Here is a 22,084-nt window from a genome sequence, read left to right as displayed (position 1 = left end):
CAAATATAGGTAGGATGGAGAGTCCAGTCCAGAAAATTTACATGGTGCCAACGGGCACTAATGGGCGGGGCTGAACCAAACCTTGATTGGCGACTGGTCTATCCTCCAATTAGGTAGGGGGCAGTGCTGTCAGGTGACAGCCACAACCCTTCCCAATACAGAGGCCAACTTTTACATGAGTCATACTTTAGACCGCGGTAAGTACCTGGGTTATTCAAGGCATCGGGAGCTCAGATGACCAGGACTAGGTGTTAAGTTTGTGTTTGGGGCATTGGGAGCTCTAATGGATGGGCAGCCAGGGCGAGGGTCTGCAGTCGGGGCATATGGAGCTCCTCTGGCTGAGCAGCTGGGATGAGGATCTGTGGTCGGGGCATCAGGAGCTTAGATGGGTTGGCGGTTGGGGCCAAAAATATGAGGGGGAGGTTTCAACTTTTACAGGGGTTGTATAGAAAACGAGATTTTTTTTGGAATGATTTTCAAAGACTTATCAATTCAGGCAACAATACACTTTCTTTCAAGACTCCTGTATAAAATGCAGAGTCCATTTTCCCTTCCCTCCTTCCTTCCCCTCCCCCCTTACCCCAATACAACTGAGAATAAAGTTATATAAAATTATACAAATACAAAATACCCACAAATCCCGTTGAGGTCAGCGACCATTGTGAAAAACTGAAAAACCCCAGGTGCTTAAATAAAAAGGTGTCAGGGACAAAAAACCAAGTGCCTGTCGTCTGTGTCATGTCCCACTTCTTTCATCCCAATTGTTTCCCTTCTGGGTTGGGGTTGTTTCATTCCCTTTATTCCGAAGGGGTGAAATTATATCTGTGTACCAATGTGTTTTAGTTAGGGTTGCCACACCCTAACAAATGTGCCATATTTCCTCCTTAAATTGTACGTGATTTTTCTCCAGCGGAATACAACTCTGCCTTTCTGTATTTCATCGTGTAATCTTCAGTTGGGAGTCTGACCACTAGACATTTCCTGGCTACTGACAAGATGACCTTCACAAACTGCATTTGGTACTTGGACCGTCTAAAACTCACGTCCCAAATGTTTCCCAGAAGGTACACTTCTGGATCCTGTGGAAAATCCACCTTTGTAATTTTTGTCCAGAATGTCCCCAGGTCCTCCCAGAAGGGCAAGTTTATTTGGGCCAAAAAAGGGAGGACCTTTGACTATTACACGCTTATATACGGGCGGACCAGCTTTTCCAGAACATTTGAACAGGTGACTCCATATAAGTACACTTTTCTTAGAATTCTCTTGGAATTTGTTAACCAGGGTCATGACCCTTACCCAATGGTTAATAGTCTTTCATTGTCTTTGCCAAACATGGAGTCATGATCAGCTTCAACCTTGCTGAATTATTGAATCATACCATGGAATGTTCTCTGCTGTATTACACGGGTTATGACTTTAAAATAGGTGCACACACATTCGTGCATAAGACACAGCATATAATAATCACATAGACACAGAAAGATATAAAATAAATACACCTGTACATAAATATTTTGGAATTATTTACTCGTTTCATTTCACCAAGGCTACAGGAAACCGTTCATCAATCTCACAGCCGTTTCAATATTTTTACTGAATTTTACAATAATGATACAAAATGTAGAAGCCATATAAAGAGGCAATATGAAAAAGGAAATATACAAAAGAAAGACGTATAATAAAATCTGTTACATATAAACTAGATATCATAATAATTAAGCCCAAAAAAAGGAGATAATCAAGTAATCATTTAATCAGTTGTAACGTGGCTGACTGAAAAAGATAAAACAAAATAAATTTATACTATACAACAAATTCTACCCCTTTCTCTTCCGGTTGTTTGGTAGATACATAAAATTTTACTACCATTGGGGGAAAAAATTTACACCAACGCACAAGGCAAGATCTAAATGATCTTAATGATCTTATAGATTATGATAAAAGTTAATAAAAGGACCCCATAAACTTGAGAAGTTTGATGCCATTACATTAGAAGAACATCTGATTTCTTTTCCCCAAAGTTACACATCCCACCGTGTCATACAGGAAGTCCTCGACTTCCAACCTACCCGAGTTACGTCCGCTGCCACGCACGAACAAAATAAAAAAAATCTTTATTAAAACATATAATACAAGTACATATTTTGTATTAATAGTACTGTATACAGTGGTCGGCACTCCTGGTGGCAACCTGAAGTCCCCGTTCCCCGTCAATAGCCCGAGTCCTCTGTTCCCCGACATGACCAAACCAGAGTTGCAACAAATCTTCATTCCCCATTACAGTCGTAAGTTGGGGGCTACCTGTATAACCATTGAGTGTGATTTGGAGGGACATCAGTCTCACAGATTGAGAGAAGAAACGATTTCCTAGTCCAGCAGTCCTGATTTTGATGCTCCTGTACCTCCTTCCTGATGGGAGTGGGTCAAAGATATTGCAGATTGGGAGGACGATTAGGGCTTACCTGGTTGCTGAGAATGGGAAAGGAGATTGTGGACGGGATGGAGATTTTACTGACCACACAGACATCCCAATTCATTGCAGTTTTATGACCACCTTGTCTCGCAATACTCCTGGGGTACTATGATCAGATTTCAGATTTATTGTCAAAGTACATACATGACATCACATACAACCTTGAGATTCTTTTTCCTGTGGGAGAGGCAGAATTATCATTTATTGGTCGTGCAAAAAAAACTGTACTCAATGTACAGATGTAAACAAATAAAGAAATGTAAACAAACTGACTGTGCAATACAGAGAGAAAAAAAATCAATAAAGTGCACAGGTAAGAGTCCTTAAATGAGCCCCTGACTGAGTTTGTTGTTGAGGAGTCTGATGGTGGAGGGGTAGCAGCCATTCCTGAACCTGGTGGTGCGAGTCTTGTGTCACCTTTACCTCTTTCCTGATGGCAGCAGCAAGAACAGTGCGTGCGCTGGGTGGTGCGGACCCTTGATAATCACTGCTGTCTTCCAACAGCAGCGTTCCCTGTAGATGTTCTCGATGGTGGGGAGGGTTTTCTCTGTGGCATCCTGGGCTGTTTCCACCACCTTTTGCAGGGCTTTATTCCTCCGAGACAGTGACTCACAAGAATTTAAATTTGCTTGAGCTCTCTACTGCTGATCCGCCTATGATCACTGGATCGCACACCTCTGATTTTCCCTTCCTGAAGTCAACAATCACCTCCTTGGTTTTGGTGACATTGAGTGCGAGGTTGTTAATGCACCATTCAGCCAAATTTTCAATCTCCCTCCTGAATGCTGACTCATTGCCCCTATTATATAACCCACCGGTATCGTCAGCAAATGGCGGTGTTTTCGTACTGAGTCACGCTCCCTTGCACAAGGTACATCATGGTCCTGTGGACACTGCTACAGTGGACACAAGAGGACCTAAGGCCGAACACTAGGTCAGATTTTTTTTAAAGTGACGTGACATCTTCTGGAAGTTCTTGTTAACATGTTTCACTTCAGGCAAAATCGATTCAATGAAGAAAACATGTTCAAGCAATTGAATTCCTAAATTTGATCCAATCTCTCTCTCCTTGTTGGACATTTCCAAATGTGCTGAAGTGGATTTATCTTCCACAGACTGCAGAAAGTCATGTTGAGTTACGCAGAAAAGTCGGCAGATTCTGCAATTGTAATACACTACTCAAAAGTGCTGGGGAAACTCAGCAGGTCACGCAGCATCTATAGAAAGCAAACGGAGACCAATATTTTGGGCCTGAGCTTTTCGGGAAGGTATGACCGTAAGAATCAGGCAGATGCTGAATAAAAAGATGGGAGGAGGAGGAGGGGGAGAAGGGGGAGGAGGAGCACAGGCCAACAGGCAAGAGGTCGTAAGTGGATATGGGTGGGAGGGCAGATGAGAAAAAAAGTTAAGACGTGATAGAATGGGGGTGGGGTGCATGGAGATGGAACAGGGTGGGGAGCTGGAGGAAAGGACGCGGAGGGATAGGGACAGAGAGAGATGGGGTGGGGCCTAACAGAAACTGGAGGTCAATATTAATGAGATCTGGTTGGAGAGCAGCCAGATGAATATTAAAATTTAAGTTCTAGGGAGTCACTATGACAGAAGATTTTTCCTGGTCACAACACATGAATGGCGTCGTGAAGAAAGCAGGTCAGCATCTCCACTTCCTCAGGAGTTGGCGGAGGTTTGGTCTGACATCAGAATCCCTGGCAAATTTCGACAGATGTGTGGTGGAAAGTGTGCTGACCGGCGGCATCATGGTCTGGTACGGGGACACCAATCCCCCTGAGCAGAAAGCCCTGCAAAAAAGGTAATGGACACAGCCCAGGACATCACAGGCAAAACCCTCCCCACCATCGAGAACATCTACAGGGAACGCTGCCGTCGGAGGGCAGCAGCAATCATCAGGGATCTACACCACCCAGCACACGCTCTGTTCTCATTGCTGCCATCAGGAAAGAGGTGTAGGTGCCACAAGAGTCACACCGCTAGGTTCAGAAACAGCTGCTTCCCCTCCACCATCAGACTCCTCAATAACAAACTCAATCAGGGACTCATTTAAGGACTTCTACTTTACACTTCATTGATTTTTTTTCCCTCTGTATTGCACAGTTTACATTTCTTTATTTGTTTACATGTGTACATTGAGTACAGTTTTTTTTTGCACTACCAATAAGTGGTAATTCTGCCTCGCCCGCAGGAAAAAGAATCTCAAGGTTGAATGTGATGTATGTATGTACTCTGACAATAAATCTGAAATCTGAGGTGATGATCCTCCGATTCTGATCCAGTTTAGAATGCTTACTCCTGGTCCATTGTTGCCTTTCTTATAATTATGGTAAATGTAACTGAACTATCCTCTACTAAATATGTTGGACCTTCTAATTTGTCCTCCAATCTCTGTTGGTCAGTTCCACACATTGACCTATTGATTGATTTCATCCTTCTCTTTGATGAAGACAGGTGCATATGCTAAGCTATCGAGTAACTATAGATGACAATTGTCTGTGAGACGGGTTCTTGTTTTGGCCTCTGGTTGATGACCAGAGGATGTAGATTTCAGATAATTGGCAAAAGAGTCAGAGCTGAGGTTTTTTTTCCTTAAGGGTCTCTGATCTGGAATTGTCTGCTTGGTTGAGAAATGGAAACAAATTTAATAGTAACCTTGAAAAAAGAATTGGACATATTGAGGGGAAAAAATGCTTGGCTATGATGACTGAGTACTAATTGGATAGCTGCTTCAATAGGAATCGAGATACAAATGCAAGGTCTTTCTTCCCTTTTATGTTTCTAGCTGGCAGTGGTACAGAAATGGTGGTGAGTAATGAACTAGAGAGTTTGGCAGGTTAGTAACCTGGACTGGTTGAAGGCCAGGAGCAGCAGATTGTGGCGTATTGTGGAGCTGTAATTGATTAGAAGTTAATGGAAGATGGAAGAAGATGATTTAGTGTCAGGTATAACCAACTGAAACTGTCGAAACTGGCCAAAATCCACATGGGAACTCAGAGTGATCGCAAATCACTCTGAATATCCTGACTGTATAATGTAATGTGGAAGTGAAGCTCCATTGTTCACAATCTGTCACAGATGAGGGGCAATGCTGCCCCCCCCCCCCCCTTGCAGCTTGAGCAGCCTCTCTGGCCACGCGAACCCATGAGCCTGTCTTGAGGTGCTCAGTAGGATTGAGGCATTGATCTCTCTCTCGGCCATGCCTTCGATGTGGGCAACGGCGTGCGGGCACAATCCTTTCCACTTCAATGTCATCAGGGCATCAACAATCAGCCGTGTGATGTGGGATTGGACTTTCAAGTACAGTACACAACTTAGAGGATGTTGGTGAACGGATTGGATTTTGACAGAATCACGAAGCTTGCTTCGTAAGAGCTTAAGAAACTTGAGCAGGGGTCGGCCATCCGGCCCGTCGAGCCTGCTCCACCTTTCAACGAGATCATGGCTGATCTGACGATGGGCTCAACTCCACCTATTTGTCTTTTCCCTTAAATCCCCTACAATGTAAAAATCTATCAAATCTTGTCATATATATTACTGAGGTCACTTCCACTGCTTCAATGGGCAGTGAATTCCACAGATTCCCCACCCTCTGGGGAAAGCAGTTCCTGCTCATCTCTTTCCTAAATCAACTACCCTGAATCTTGAGGCGATGTTCCCTTGTTCTAGTCTCCCCCACCAATGGAAACAATTTGCCTACCTCTATCTTATCTATGCCTATCATAATTTTATACGTTTTTTTAATAACCCCTCTCATTCTTCTAAATTCCAGCAAGTACAGTCCCAGAATCAATCTCTCCTCATAGACCAACCCCCTCATCTCTGGAATCAACCCAGTGAACCTCCTCTGTACTGCCTCCAAAGACAGTACATCCTGGAGACCAGAACTGAATGCAGAACTCCAGATGTGGCCTCACCAGTACCTTGCATAGTTGCAAAGTAACTTCCCTGCTCTTAAATTCCATCCCTCGAGTAATGAAGGCCATCATTCCATTTGCACTCTTGATCACCTTGAAGAAGCACTCAGGCCCAAAAAGTTGGTGATATATCTATGCCTCCTTTAGACGCTACATGACCTGCTGAGGTCCTCCAGCACTTACTCCAATCACAGCATCTGTGGATTTTCATGTTTCAATCTCCTTCCCCACTACTCTTCCCAGTAACTGACTCATACCAGTAACCTACTCTTGCCTGCAACCTACTCTTCCCACATTCCCATTAACTACACCCGGTTCTTCTGTTCACCTTCCAAATGTACAATTTCCAATGAAGCTACCAATCCAAATGGAAGTGGGAGGAAACCCATATGATCACAGGGAGATCCTACACTTGATTTTAGCCAAAAGGCCGAGAAGCGATGATCACAGGGAGATCATGCAAACTCAACACAGACAGTGCTGAAGGTCATGGTCAAACCCAGGAGGGAGTAACTGTACTAGCCATGTCCCTTCCAACAATGCACACATATACCTAGACAATAGAAGAGAAAGCTTCTTGTCTCATGGCTTGTTCCCATCTTAGAATTCCCCATCTCTCTTTCAAACCTCTCTTAACATTCCTCCAAATTAGTTTTTTATGATCTCCTTAATCTGCCAATATAATGCTCTGAGCAATCTTCCCATATTGATATCCTAATGCTTGAATTAAAACCCATTTGGGTTCACAGTGACATATTAATACCTAGATCTTTTAATCAGTCCAAAACTCCACAAGTTCCTGCAAAACCAGCCTAGCGGAGGGCCTCTCCTGCAGCCAGCGCACCAATGCCCATACTTACAAAGAAACCCAAAGAGATTTGGCAAGTCATTGATTCATCCAATGGCCGATGTGCTGTGATAAGTAGACTGACTGGTTGCATCGTGGCATGGCTTGGAAACGTGAGCATCCAGGAATGCAGAAACCCAACACGGGCACCGACCTCGATGAAGACATCTATGCGAGTCGCTGCCTCAAGAAGGCAACCAACATCACAGCAGGGGTGGGCAACCTTTTAATTTAGACATACAGCTTGGTAGCAGCCCATTTCAGCCCACGAGTACGTTCAAAGGGTTCAAGGTTAATTGGGTGGTATGGACTCGAGGGCCAAAATGGCCTGTTACCATGGCCTGTATGTCTAAATTAAATTAAAAGGTTGCCCACCCCTGTGGGAATCTCCATCACCCTGGTTACAGCTTCTTCTCACTGTTACCTTCAGGCAGAAGGTAGAGAAACCTGAAGATCAGCACCACTTGGTTCAAAGCAGATCTTTTTCCCCCACAGCTATCAGACTCTTGAACCTTCCCTTTATACTCTAACCCTAATCATAAACTGCTTATGGATTACCAAAAAATAATCTGTCTACAGTATTGAAACATCACGTTTTTTTTTGCATTCACTCAACTGTGAATATTTATTTATTTATTCTTTTATATTTATTATCTCTATTTCTGTTTTGACATATTAAGGTCATTTAGTTTATAACAGCCATTATCAACCTTTTTAGGATTCTGCTCAGAGTTTATGCCCCCTCTCCCACCCGTCTGTATGAAGAAGTCAAGTTTTGCTGACTACATTCAAAAACTATTTATGTTACATGAGATGAAAACATTTTCTTAAATGTGCTGTGGCACATCTATGATATGTTGCCAGGCTCCCTCAGATAAAATTAATTTAAAAAAGCCTGGGAACAGGACTTACAGCTTTTAATTTCTGAATAAACTTGGAATGTGGTTTTTCAAAACTTCAGTTATGACTGGGTGTTGCTCAGATGGAGGGATGTTACCTCACCTAAACAGGCTCAATGGTTATGTGACATCAGGTCGTGTTTAAACCTAGAGAAGATTAGATGTTCATTCTTTGATCTGAATTTAAATTTTCAAACGGTGTGGGGTTCCTTTTTGAATCATTTCCATAACAAATTTAGAAGTGTTGACTAATAAGGTATTTTATTTTGATAAAATTCTTTATTCCTCTTTTTACCAAACAACTTCTTTCTTTGTTTTTTCTTTATAAAATATTAGTATAATATAATCTGTCATTTGAGAATGCAGGGTACCTTGGGATGTAATGCTATGATTTAAACATAATGTTTGTATATTTTTTTATTTTTTTCTTGACTTCCAGCAGTTATCCTTATATAATCTGCATTTTAAAAAGTGGAATTTCAATTTTAATGTCAATAAAAATATTGAAAAAGAAATGTGCTGTGGCTCCCCAGGGGAGGGGGTGTGTGTAGGGCCCCCGTTGGGAATGGTTGATTTATTGTGTTGTAGTTGGTGCAACTTGTGTGGCTGCAGCAAGTAAGAACTTTGGAGCATCTGTACATTGTACAAATCTTAGGAGTCACTATCTTGGAGGATCTTTCCTGGACTAATGGCATCACAAAGAAAGCATGTTGGTGTCTCTACTTCCTCAGGAGTTTGCGGAGGTTTCGTATGACGTTGGAAACCCTGGCAAATTTCTACAGATGTGTACTGATTGGCTGCATCATGGTCTGGTATGGGGACTCCAGCACCCCTGAGCGGAAAGCTCTGCAGAAGGTAGTGGACACAGCCCAAGACATCACAGGCAAGACCCTCCCCCCACCCCCCCTTCCATCGAGAACATCTACAGGGAATGCTGCCATCAGAGAGCAGCAGCAATCATCAAGGATCCACACCACCCAGCACACGCTCTGTTCTCACTTCTGCCATCAGGAAAGAGGTATCGATGCCACAAGACTCGCACCACCAGGTTCAGGAACAGCTGCTCCCCCTCCACCATCAGACTGCTCAACGACAAACTCAATCCAGGACTCTTACTTCTCACTTTAGTGTTTTTTCTCTCTGAATTGCACAGTCAGTTTGTTGACATTTCTTTATTTGTTTTCATGTGTACATTGTGTACAGTTTTTTTGCACTAATTCTGCCTCACCCATGGGAAAATGAATCTCAGGGTTGTATGTGATGTCATCTATGTATATAAATTTAAACATTTTAAAATTTAGACATACGTCACAGTAAAAGGCCCTTTTGGCTCACGAGTCTGTGCCACCCAATTACATCCAATTAACCTACACCCTCTGTACATTTTAAACAGTGGGAGGAAACTGGAGCCAATGGGGAAAACCCACTTAGACACAGGGAGAATGTACAAATTCTTTACAGTGGGATTCAAACCCCCGTCCGATTACTGGCACTGTAATGGCATTGCCCAAACCGTTATGCCAACCATGCCATCCAAGAATCATGTGCTCTGACAATTAATCTGAAATCTATAATGACAATCAAGTCTCATTCTCGCTTCAATAATCCATAGATGATCCAATGCTGCTGACCTTCCATACCTTGTCTTTCAGCCTTGCTGAAAAACTTGCCGCTGAGGGTCATGCATCTCAGCTTTTGTGCTCATTATGAGTCAATTTCATGAAATTCCATGAATGACTTGATTCTCCTTCCAAACACCTACCAGGTACTGTAATGAGGGACCCAGGCTTACGCAGTGCCATGCAGCGCCACCTGCAGGCCACTCAAACCTTTGCTCTGCCTGCATCCAATCTCAGAGTTACTCAATGAGGATGTTGCCTGGTCTGGGGCTAGCCTGTGGGAGCCAGAATTGCCACTGCCTCCTCAGGCCGGGCCAGTCTCCCCCAATGGCCTGGCCATCCCACCATGGACTTCACCTCCATACCTCCCTGAATCCTTGCCCAAACTACCAACTGCTCTCCCACAGCAAGACACAGCTGGAGGGAGTCGTGTTTAGTCCTGACATGTGCATTTTCAAGATTCCCCTAATGTCACACAACTTTACAGACTCTTTACAATTAAGAGTCACCATTAGTAATGCCTGGCGCCCCTTACAGTAAGAGCAGCAAAAGAGAGTCCCTTCAGAGATACTGAGTGTCCGCTGATTCGCCTCCAGCGCTCCTGCAGGCTTACAGACTCCCGTTCATCGATCCATCGGCGACCCTCTGAATACATGAGTTTCTTCTGCTTTCTCCCACATTCCAAAGGCATACTGGGCCCTCTAAAGCATGGGAGGGTGGGGAGGTGTGAGAGCCATGAAAAGTGCAGTCGTCTTCCAGTGCCGAGGAACTTGCATCCTCCGTGCTTGCCCACTGAAGAATGTCCCAACAACTGGGGCCTCAAACAAAATCTCCTCCGACGCAGTATCATGAAATGGCTATTGTTGCCATTCAAAACGGGGGGCTATGCAACTCCACCCCTTGAGGGCTGCAGCACATATAAGTGGGGGGGGGTGGACTTTTTTTATGCAGTCATTAGGAGAGAAGTACGGAAGAAACTGTAAAGGGGGCCCATAAACTTTAAGCAGAGTCCTCAGTCAAATCCAAGGTTGATCTAAATTATTTCCATTCATTCTGGGCCCTTGTTCATTCTATTTGGTGTCCTAATGACTGCATAAAAAAGTCCACCCCCCCACAACTTATATGTGCTGCAGCCCCTATTTGGTAGGCAGGTACTAAACCTTGACGGTGGACGGAATGGATTCACTCCATTGCTCAGTCGTCCTCCAGTTCCTTCCTATGCCTTGAGGTCATTCAGTGGAGAAGTTCACAGGTCATACAGTGTCCATCTGATGTAGAGGGATACACCCAATGAATGTTTCGGGCCTGAGCTCATTGTCAAGGTCTGAGCTCTGCTGCCTGGTCATACCTTGATAAAGGGCTCAGGCCCAAAACATTGGTTATATCCCTTTACATTATAAAGATGCTGGGTGACCTGCTGAGCTTCTTCAGCAGTTTTGTGCATTGCATTGCAATCACAGTGTCTGTAGACTTGCCTGTTTAAGCTTTGTTTATTGCCATGAAATAAACAGATGTAATATTACATGAATCTGCATTTAATCTGGCCTAAGGCAAATAGAGATTCGCCGTCGGCAGAAGTTGCCCGGCACCCCCTTACAGTTGGAGAAGCAAAAGAGAGTCCCTTCAGAGTCACCGAGAGCCCTCGGATTTACCTCCAGTGCAGACTTCAGTCCACAACCATCGGCAATCCCGAGCTCCAGATCCAAACCTCCGACAGCTTAATGAACAACTTCTATTATCTTCCCCGGCCTCATGTTCAAATTTTTTAATTGTAAATTTGGATATAGAGCATGGAGCATGCCCTTTTGGACCACAAGCTTGTGCCACCCAGTTACACCCAACTTACATCCAACCCTGGTACGTGTTTGAAGGGTGGGAGGAAACCAGAGCCCCTGGGGAAATCCACGGGGGGGAACGTGCAAACTCCTTACAGATAGTGCCAGATTTGAACCCAGGCCGATGGCATTGTAACACCGTTGCACTAACTGCGCCACCCTAAATCCTTGGCAATATAAAGTCCACACAGCCTCTGAGCCATCTTGGTCATTTTCAACATCTAATTACAGATTTCTGCTTCAATAATGATACCTGATTTAAGTAAAGTGTGAGATCACACAGCACAAGTGCCGGCCTGTTTGGTGAAACGTTGGTTACAAGGATTAGTTTGAACTGCTCTGGCCAGGATCCATCCACTCGATCCTTGGCACCAGCAATAGCCATGGCATATGGTTTGAATGAAGAGAGACCACTGGGACTGGGGCCAAATTGGAGCTCATAGATTGGGTTAAGTAGTTAATAAACTGAGGGAAACAAAAGAAGAGGAAATAAAGGAAGTCAAAATTCAGTCAAAGAGACATTTCAATCTCTGTTTATCTCTCGCTTTGCTTTTTCTCTGTTTATTTTTTTCTCCATTAAAAGCATCCACATAGTGCACAGACATTCCTGAAACATTAGGGGCATTTAAGAGACTTTAGGAACATGGGTAGGAATATATGGGTAAGCACAGCATTGAGGGCTGAATGGTCTGTACTGTTCTATATTTCCATCCATTTCTGTCCAACGAGAAAATGCCTTTTTGTATCAACCCTTCCTTTTAACTTGCGTTACTTTCTGATACAAAGACAAGAATTAATTATACTTCTAAAGAAAATTGGGTCAGATCGTTGCTTCAAATTTCACAGCCAATCCAGAGTGAAAAGTACCAAAGATTTTTCTCGGCTGGGGATCTGGTCGAATGCAAATCACTCAATCCACTGTGAACAGAGAAATGCACAAACTCAGCAGCGACTTCTCTGAGCAGTGGTCTGCCTGGTTCCAAATGAAAAGGTCGGTTTATCTATTGTCAAGCCGTGAATCAATGGGAGCCGAGAACCTGTGTCCCTGTTATCGGCAGGGGGGGAGTTAAAGCTGCAAGACTTCAAAGCCTCCATACCACTGAGCCAGCTGTCTTCAGTGTTGTGAAACACTCAAGAGTTGCGTTCCAACCTGAAAGCATTCGACTTGTGAAGGAAGAACCAGGAGAAAGGGCAGGCACTCTGCCTGGAATTCTGCACCTCCTCACCGTTGGATTATGAAACCTGATTGAGAGGGTGCTGAGGGCAAGAAGGGATTCGAGAGGGTGCGAAGAGCACGAAAGGCTCCCGCAGGGGCCTCAGGCACTGAAGGCTTTCTGATTGTGTCTGAGCTTTGGATCTGGAGCTTGGGCGGCCGCTGGACCGAACAGGAGTCTTTGTGGCTGCAGGAGACGAATCCACGGACACCCCTTACTGTAAGGGGTGCCGGGCAACACTGATGGCGACTTTTTGCCTTACAGAAGTAAAATTTGTGTGACTTTACACGATCTCTACTATTACATGATAATAAAAAAAATCCTAAATAATAAGATAGGATCTGTGGTGGTTATAAACATTGATAGAGACGAAAGAGACTACAGATACTGGAATCTGGAATGTGGAGAAGAGGATGAACAACTTGGCTTGCAGCTTCCAATACAACGATATGCACATAAAATTTTCCAATTTCAGGCAACCCTCCTCTCCCACACCTGTGCACCCAAGTTCAATGATCTGTTTGTTCACCTTTCTCAGAATCAGAATGGACACAAACACATCACAGTGTAAGTAGTTCTATAGAGCATCTAACAAAAATAAATAGTGCAAGAAAATGAAAAAAGTAGGCACCGTCTGTGGTTCATTGATCATTCAGAGTCTGATGGCGGAGGGGAAGAAGCTGTCCTTGTGCTCGTCTTCAGGCTCCTGAGGGTAGCAGAGTGAAAGGGGGGGGGGGTCTTTGAGGAGAGAGGCTGCTTTCTTAGGACACTGGCTCTCATAGATGCCCTCAATGGAACGAAGGTTGGTGTCCGCGATGTTGCAGGCTGAGTTAACAACTCTCAGGCTTTCTCTTGTCCTGTGTGTTGGCACCTCTGTACCAGAGAGGGATGCAACCAGCCAGAATGCTCTCCACGGTACACCTGTAGGAGTTGCAAGTCTTTGGAGGCATCCCCTCATCTGTCAACCTCCTCCCTCATCTAGTTCCATCGATTGCCAACCCACTTACCAAAAAAAATTACTTTTATTTACTGGCTATCGTTCCACTTGCTTTTCAGTCCTGTTGTAGGACCTCGACTTGAAACGTCGACTTGTACCTTTTGCCCCTGCTTAATCCTGCTGAGTTTTTTCCAGAATATTCTGTTTCTTTTTGCCATAAACATTTAGATTTTTCTTTTGCAGACTGGGGATCTCAAGCGTGAAGATCTTGACTTCTCTGCCTCCCCAATCATGGTTAAAGATGCTTCTGATAAATTAATTTGCTCTCTCATGATCGTAGCTGCTTGCTGTATGTCTCCTTTAAATCTCACCAGCACCTTCATCTTGTTTTATATATTTTTGGCCACGGTCATTTTTCTAATCAGAAATGGTAATCCTACTCCTTAATCACCAAACACTGCTTCTTCGTCTCTGCTAAAGATTTATATTATCGCTCAGCATTTTTTTCATTGAATTCTAATAGGGCAGGTACATCCGCAGAAGGGGAATTATTTCCCTATTACTGTACTTGCAGGGAAGGAGACCATTGCAGCCCATTTGAGTCCATACTGTCTCACAAGGCAATCTCAGTCCTCCTCCATCTACTACATGATCCAACAGCCAGTCATGTCATCCCCTCACCTTCCCTCTCGACCTTCCACAGAGAAGATTCAGGGACAGGATTTATTAGCCTTTAGAGAAGTATAGTCTTCTCAGGGACTTGGCTTTGTGAGGGGTAGGTTGTGCCTCATGAGCCAATAAATTAGTTTTTTTGAGGTGGTAACAAAAGAAATTGTTGAGGGTAGGGTTTGATTAATATTGGTTTTAGTAAGACAAGGTCCTCTGTGGTAGACTCATTCAGAAAATCAAGAGACATGGGATCTATGGAACCTTGGCTGTGTGGTTTCAGAATTGGGTTGCCTGCAGAAAGCTGAGGGCAGCGGTGAGTGGAACATATTCTGCCTGGAGGTCAGTTCCGCAGAGATCTGTTCTGGGACCCCCCCCCCACCCCTGCTCTTGGAGATTTTTTTTTAACGTGACTTAGACAGAGAGGTGGGTCAGTAGGCTTGCAGATGGCGCTGAGGTAGTCATAGGTAGTGTAGAAGGTTGCCGTAGGATAGACAGGATGCAGAGTTGGGTGGAAAAGTAGCAGGTGGAGTTCAATTCGGATAAAAGTGAGGTGATGCATTTTGGAGGGTCAAATCTGAAGGCAGAGTTAATGGCAGGAAGAACAGTGTGGAAGAACCAGGGGATCTTGGAGTCCAAATCATAGATCTGTGAACATTGTGGCAGGTGTTGATAGTCTAGTTAAGGTGATTTATAGTGTGCTAGCCTTCATCAGTCAGGGGATTAAGTTCAAGATTTGAGAGGTCAGAAACTCTGGTGAGACCACACTTGGAATATTATGTTCAGTTCTGGTTGCCTCATTACAGGAAGGATGTGGAAGCTACAAAGAGATTTACCAGGATGCTGCCTGGATTGGAGAATGTGTCACATGAGGCAATGTTAACAGATCTAGGTCTTTTCTCTTTGGAGCATAGAAGGATGAGAGGTGAGAATAGACGTCAACAAGAGAGGCGAAGATAGGATGGGCAGCCAACACCTGTTTTCCAGGGTGATGGTAGCAAACACCAGAGGACGTCTGTAGAAAGTGAGGGGAGGAAAGTTTAGGGGAGATCAGGGGTAGGTTTTTTTTTAACCGGAAAGTTGTGGGTGCCTGGAATGCGTTGCTGGGGTGGTGGTGAAGATTGGAACATTGAGGGAATTCAAAAGATTCTTAGACAGTCACATTGATTAAAGAAAAATAGAGGGTTATGGGTGTGAGGTAGGAAAGGCTTAGATTGTTGAGGAGGTTTATATGGGTTGGCCCAACATTGTGGGCTGAGGGGCCTGGACTGAGCTGTAGTGCTCTAGGTTCTATGAAAGCCATCTGAAGGGATTGCAGATCAGGAAGTATCTGTGGAAAACGATAGTTAACATTTCCTGGGGCATTTATAGCATTTTCAAATTTCATTTCTTCCAATTTTTATTTATAGTAAAACCCCTAATATCCAGCACCTATAGGGATTGGAAGATGCCGTAAAAGTGAGGTTGATGAGTACACCAATTTTAAGCCACCGCATTTTCTAGCTATTCGTTTTCCGCGATTTTTTTTTCCCATTTGTCTGAGACTGCTGGTTACTTAAATTTTCTGGTAAATTTTGGAAACTTGCTTGCTGTTCCCATTTAAAAAAAATAATTTGTGGATTGGTTTGTCATTGATGGGTTTTGACTTTGCCAAGTGCACTTACACTGCTCCGAATAAATCTCCGCACATGGTAATAAAGCATGTGCCTCATCTCAAAGTGTCGTACATTCAAAGGTGGAGAGAAGACTTGCTGTTGGTCGACTCTGTCAGAAAACTACAGCAAATCTCTCATGAGGGAGCAGGGAAACCCACCAATAGAAAGCACTCATCTTTTTTTCCCTCTTCAGCAAAGCCCCCCACAGAGCAGCAAATAATGTCTGATGGCTTCAGGTCACGCGGACCACATGGCTCACTAATTGAGCAGCTGTGGAACAGAAATGCTTGCAGGACGGTGATAACAGAGTTGGGGAGGTTGACTAATTAGATAGTTTGCTCAAAGCCAGCACCCAGGTGACAGCTCAAATAGCGCTGCCAAGATTCTCTGCTGTGGAGCAAAGGCAAAATTCTGCAGATGCTGTAAGTCTGAAATAAAAAAAAGAGCATGTGCTGCAAATGCTGAGCAGGACAGGCAGCACCTCTAGAGAGGGAAACCGAATCAGTGTTGGCCTTCCTGCAGAAACACAAAACATGAGTATAGAGACTGCAGAAGTGAATTGCTTGAGTGCTTGGCTAACTTCTGTCACAGATGTGGTCATTTTGGAGCTAAATTGGATATAAAGGATGTAATGGCTCTGAGGAGATTCAGTGCATTCTGGTAGACAGCTGTCTCCCTGTGGTGGTACACTACCAGCCTACTGCAGGGGGCAACCTCTGTACCTGCAGGAGCGTAAGGGGACAGGACAACACCTGGCCGACTGTCAATCAGTCGGCCTGAATGGATCAAGCCCCACCCGGTTGGGTGTCAGTCACCCTCCAGGATATAAGCCTGCGCCGTCCTCCCGAGGCCTCACTCAGAGTTGCTGCAGCCACAGCCAGTCTGGCTCTGTGGAAGTCTTTGTGGATTAAAGTCTTTACCTTGTGTGTGTCTGATTCTGGCTAACAGTGCACTACACTCTCTAACCACGGAGTAGGGTACTTCTCCGAAGAGAGCCACAAGATGATCCATTTTCGCTGCGTTTTGCACAACATTGTTCACTTGCATGGAAGCTTCAAAACACTGGAGCCAGTGGTGAAAACTTTCTTCAGCTCAGGTGGCATCTTGATCTATCTCGAGTCTTCCATTCAGGGAAGAATCCATGATTGAGAGTCTGTTAATAAAATTGATATGCCATAGACATGGACCAGACAAGTGTAATACTAATACTGGGCTTTTATTAACAGACTATAACCACCACTAAAGTGGCCAGTGGGAAAGCATCTCCATCCGTTATACCAGTAGGGTGGACTATCTCTACAGCCATAGCCAATAGCAAGCAGTCAGTATAATACACCCCCCCCCCCCCCGCCAATTACATCATCTCAAAAGGGAAGGAGATCTTGATTTGTGATTCTGCCTGCATTAATGTCTACCGTATATACTAATGCAATTGGCAACTACTTTTTCGGGCCAAACTTTTGACCTGGATAAATAACCGTGACTTTCAAGGAGTCGAGAGCAAAGATGACCAGCACCTGGTGGTAAGTCCGTGGACGAGGCATTGGGAGCTTAGATGGCAGGCAGCCAGGGCGTTGGGAGCTCCAGTAAGCGGGCAGCCGTGGCAAAGCTGTTGGAGCGTTGGGAGCTTAGATAGGTCAGGGTGAAAAATAGTGGGGGGGTCAACTTTTACACAGGTCATACAAAAACACCCTATTTTTTGGCCAAAAAAGGGAGGGGAGTTGACTATTAAACAGCATCGACAATTAAACGATTCTATACGGTATTTCTTGCAGTTTGTTACTAACAATGATTTTACTTAAATCATTAATCCTCATGTGATTAATAAATTTGGTGGACCAAATTAAAGTTCATCTGTCTGCATCTGAAGGAGACAAGTGTCATTGATGGGTGAGGTACTGACAGTCGCTCTGGCATGGAAAGCAAGGGAGAGGGGGAGGTCAGGGCTTGGGCCCTGCTGGAAATGCAGAGCAGTAATAGTATCCTGAATCTGCATAGTGCCAGGAGATCACTAGCCGTTTTCACACCGCAGGTGAGTGGTGACACTACTTTGCCCTGGTGAAATTCAGGACCTCCTGGACTTTTCAGACCGTGGTCCAAATTCCTGGAAATTTGCCCTCCTTGGCCATTTAGGGGGGAGTCCCACCCCTAACCAACAACGCAATACAGGAGTAAGAGTAAAATCCCCCCCCCCCCCCCATCCGCCCACTCCCTCCCTCCCCCACCCCACCAGCCACCGGCCCGCGACCCTCTCCTGCACTTCGGCCTGTCGTGCAGACGGCACAATGCGGATGAATGGCTGGCTTCTTTTCCCATAATCCCTCATGCAGCTGATAGACAAATTGATGAGAGTCCAGGGTGAAGAGCAATCAGGATTTCAAATGTGATAAAACCAGTCTTTCAAAGCACTTGCCTATGATGGGAGTGAGTGCAACTGGGCAGGGGTCATTCAGACTCGTGGCAATGGGACGCTTTGGTACTGGCATGATGGTGGCAATCTTGAAGCTCATGGGAACAACTGCCTGGGCCAGGGACAGATTGAAAATGTCCGTGAAGAGCCCGGCCAACTGTTCTGCACAGACTTTGAGCACACAGCCAGGTACACCATCCAGACCAGCTGCCTTCCGTACACTCAGCCTATTCAGGGTTGCCCAAACATCGGAGATGGAAAGTGAGAGAGGCAGTTCATCAGGTGGAAGATCCACTTTGAAGGTGACCTCCTTGTTCTCTTGATCAAAGTGAGCATAGAAATAATGAAGTCCCCCCGAGAGGGAGGCAGAGCTGGAGGGGGGGGGGGGCGCAGTACTAGATGGTTTATAGCCTGTAATGATCTGGTGGCCATGCCACATATGCTGGGGGTCTGAGGAGTTGGAATGTTTGTATGTGTGTTTAGCCTGAGAGATTCCCCTCCTTAGGCTGGCCCTGGCTGAGCTGTAAGTCTCCCAATCTCCAGATCTGAAGGCTAAACCTCTTGTCTTTGAGCAGACAGCGAACATCACTGTTCATCCATGGTTTTTGATTAGCAAATATTTTTATTTGTTTTTGTGATGTCACTTCATCCACACACTTGCTGATGGACTCAAGGACAGAGTTGGTATATAAATCGATATCAATCTTAGAGCCTGTGGTAGCATGGGGAGCAAACACGCTCCAATCTGGATGTTGAAAATGTTGTTGAAGAACAAAGTCAGCACCGTCAAGCCAGATCTTGATAGTCTTCACATTGTGGGTTTTACACGTTTAATGAGTGGACTATACTTAGGAAACAGAAACAGTGAAAGATGGTTGGACTGTCCCAGGTGAGTGAGGGCAGTGGTTTTGTATGCATCAGCCACATTTGTATAAACCTGATCTAAAGTTTTATTCCCCCTCGTGGTACATGATACATTTTGGTAAAATACTGGAAGCACGGTACATAGATGGCAGAGATTAAAGTCCCCAGCCACAAAAAAGGCTCCGTCTGGATGCGAAGTCTGCAGCTTCTGATAGCAGCATTGAGCTCTTTTGTGGCTACTTTAGCATTAGCATCCGGTGGTACATAAAGTGCAACAACAATGATATATGTAAACTCTCGTGGTTGATTAAAAAGGTCTGCACTTAATCTTTTGCAAGAGTTACTGCTCAGAGATATTGGTCTCCCCCATACCAGACCATGATGCAGCCGGTCAGCACACTTTCCATTGGACATTTGCAGAAATAAATTCCACGTTGCGTGGGGATGAGCGGTCGGAGCAGGGGAGTTGATGAGAATGTGGGGGAAATGAAATGGGATTTTTGTAGGATGAAGGTAAATGGGTGGTTGGAGCAGGCCCAATGGGCCAGAGAACATTTCTGCTGTCTCTCTCTATGACGTATGGAGGCATTGCAAAAGGGATTCACTGGGATAATTTCTTCAGAGGTTTCCCTATGTTCAGGCGTGTATTCATTGGAGTACAGAAGAATTGAGGGGAGTTCTTGTTCAACCAGGGGTTTAACCCTACTTAGTTCTTTCGCAGAGAAATAGAGATTGAGAAAAAATGATGGGCGATTTAGCACTCAGATGAGGAGAACATTTTTTCACTGAGGGCATGGTGATCAATTGGAATACTCCACCCTGGAGAGCTGAGGTGGCTCTATCAGTATCTTCATTCAAAACATAAATTTAGATTTAGAGTTATTGCCAGTATACATACATGACATCCCGTACAACCCTTTTGCTTTTTCCTGCAGGCGAGGTAGAATCACCACTTATTGGCAGCGCAAATGAAAATGTACACATGTAAACAAATAAAGAAAAGTAAATTGACTGTGCAAAACAGGGAGGAAAAAAAAATCAATGTGTAAAAGTTAGAGACCTTAAATGAGTTTGTCGTTAAGGAAACTGATGGTGGAGGGGGAGCAGCTGTTCCTGAACCTGGTGGGGCAAGTCTTGTAGCCCCGATACCTCTTTCCCAATGGTAGTGCGAGAACAGGGTGTGCCGGATGATGTTCTGAAATGGCGGGGAGGGCTTTGCCTGTGATGTCCTGGAACGTGTCTCCTACCTTTTGCGGTGTTTTCACTCAGGGGTATTGGTGTCCCCATATACCGGACCATGATGCAGAATACTTTTCCCCCCACATTCGTCGATGTCATACCAACCTCCTCAAGCTCCTGAGGAACTTGATCGGCCTTTTTCACGATGACGTTTAGCGTGTTGGGTACAGGAAAGATTCTCTGAGATAATGACTTCATAGCTATGTGGACATGAGGGGAATCAATGGTTCCAGAGAAAGTGTAGGGAAATGACACTGAGTTAAAATATCAACCATGATCTTAATGGATGGTAAAGTTGGTTTTAAGGGTCAAAAGCCTTATTGCTTCTCCTATTTGTAAGTGCAAGAACGATCTTGGCCCATTGGAGCAGCCTCCGTGGCTATATCTTCCTCTTCATCCTCTTGACCTCCTACATCTTGCTCTGCTCCTGCCTGGGCGGAGCAGTGGATGTCAGGACTGTCATAAAGATTGAAGGTCGTAGATTAAAAAAGCAGAATGGATAGAAAACAGGAAAAGGAAGCAGCAGTGAGAGGATTGTTTTCCGGTCTGGAGGGAGCTATATTGTGGACGCCGCTTTGAAGCCCTTGTGGCCTGAGCACCAAACCAATCCACGCTGACAACCTCGTTTCCTTGTGGAGAGAGAGAGAAATCTAGGCGTGCAGCCCAGTAACAGGCCCTTCGGCCAAAGAGCCCGTGCCGCCCGATTGATCAACAAACCCTGAATGGTGGGAGGAAACCAGAGGGAAAACTCGTGAAGACACGGGGAGGATGTGCAAACGCTTTACGGACAGCGAGGGATAAGAAGCCAGATCGTTGGTGCTGTAACTCTTTCTCCTTACCTCCAGCGTCAACTCTCTCTCTCTCTCTCTCTCTTTCTCGTGCTCTCTTTCTCTGTCCCTGTCTTCCCTTTTCTTTCTGACTCCTTTCAGAGGGCCAAAATCAATTCTCACCTTTCTTAATTTTTAATTATAATTAAGACCTCCAGCACGGATTCGAACCCCAGTTACAGTCGCCAGTGCTGCATCAGAGTGGCGCTAACCGCGCCACCCTATAACAAAGAAAAAAAATTAAGGAACAGTTCTTCTTCTGTTCCTCACACAGACTCCACTTAACATTCTTCCTGTCAGCAATTTTAGCCAACATTCCTGAAGGAGTGGGTGTGATTTTTACAGCTTATGGAGACTCACCTCTGATTACATTGGGTGGGAAGGGAGGTTGGTGTGTGAGTAGGAAAACGCAACAACTTGCTGTAACCAGAACTGTTACTATAGTGACGGTGCCAGCTCAGTGAAATCACAGATGGTTTGCGAAATTTGATTATATTTCAAACTTTTTTTTGTTATCTTCGAACCGAAGCCTGGAGGAAAACTGTGACCAAGGCCTTGGCATGGTTGTGCAAACATTCTGCACCAGCCTTTTTGGAAGAATATCCTTGCAGTTACAGTATCCAGCGATGCATGCAGCATTGGCAAGTGTGCGGGGTAGATGGAGAGCTCTGAT

The 22,084-nt window shown here is 44.8% G+C and overlaps 1 protein-coding gene across 4 annotated transcripts in view; it reads left to right on the top strand.

The window, feature by feature from the left end:
• Positions 1 to 22,084, top strand: part of LOC138748645 (glutamate receptor ionotropic, NMDA 2B-like) — a 177,336-nt gene that overhangs the window by 87,877 nt on the left and 67,375 nt on the right. The gene's annotated exons all lie outside the window — the stretch shown is intronic.

This window comes from Narcine bancroftii, chromosome 13, assembly GCF_036971445.1.
Source record: "Narcine bancroftii isolate sNarBan1 chromosome 13, sNarBan1.hap1, whole genome shotgun sequence".
NCBI classification, from domain to species: Eukaryota; Metazoa; Chordata; class Chondrichthyes; order Torpediniformes; family Narcinidae; genus Narcine; species Narcine bancroftii.
This window is presented reverse-complemented; position numbering and strand designations above follow the sequence as displayed.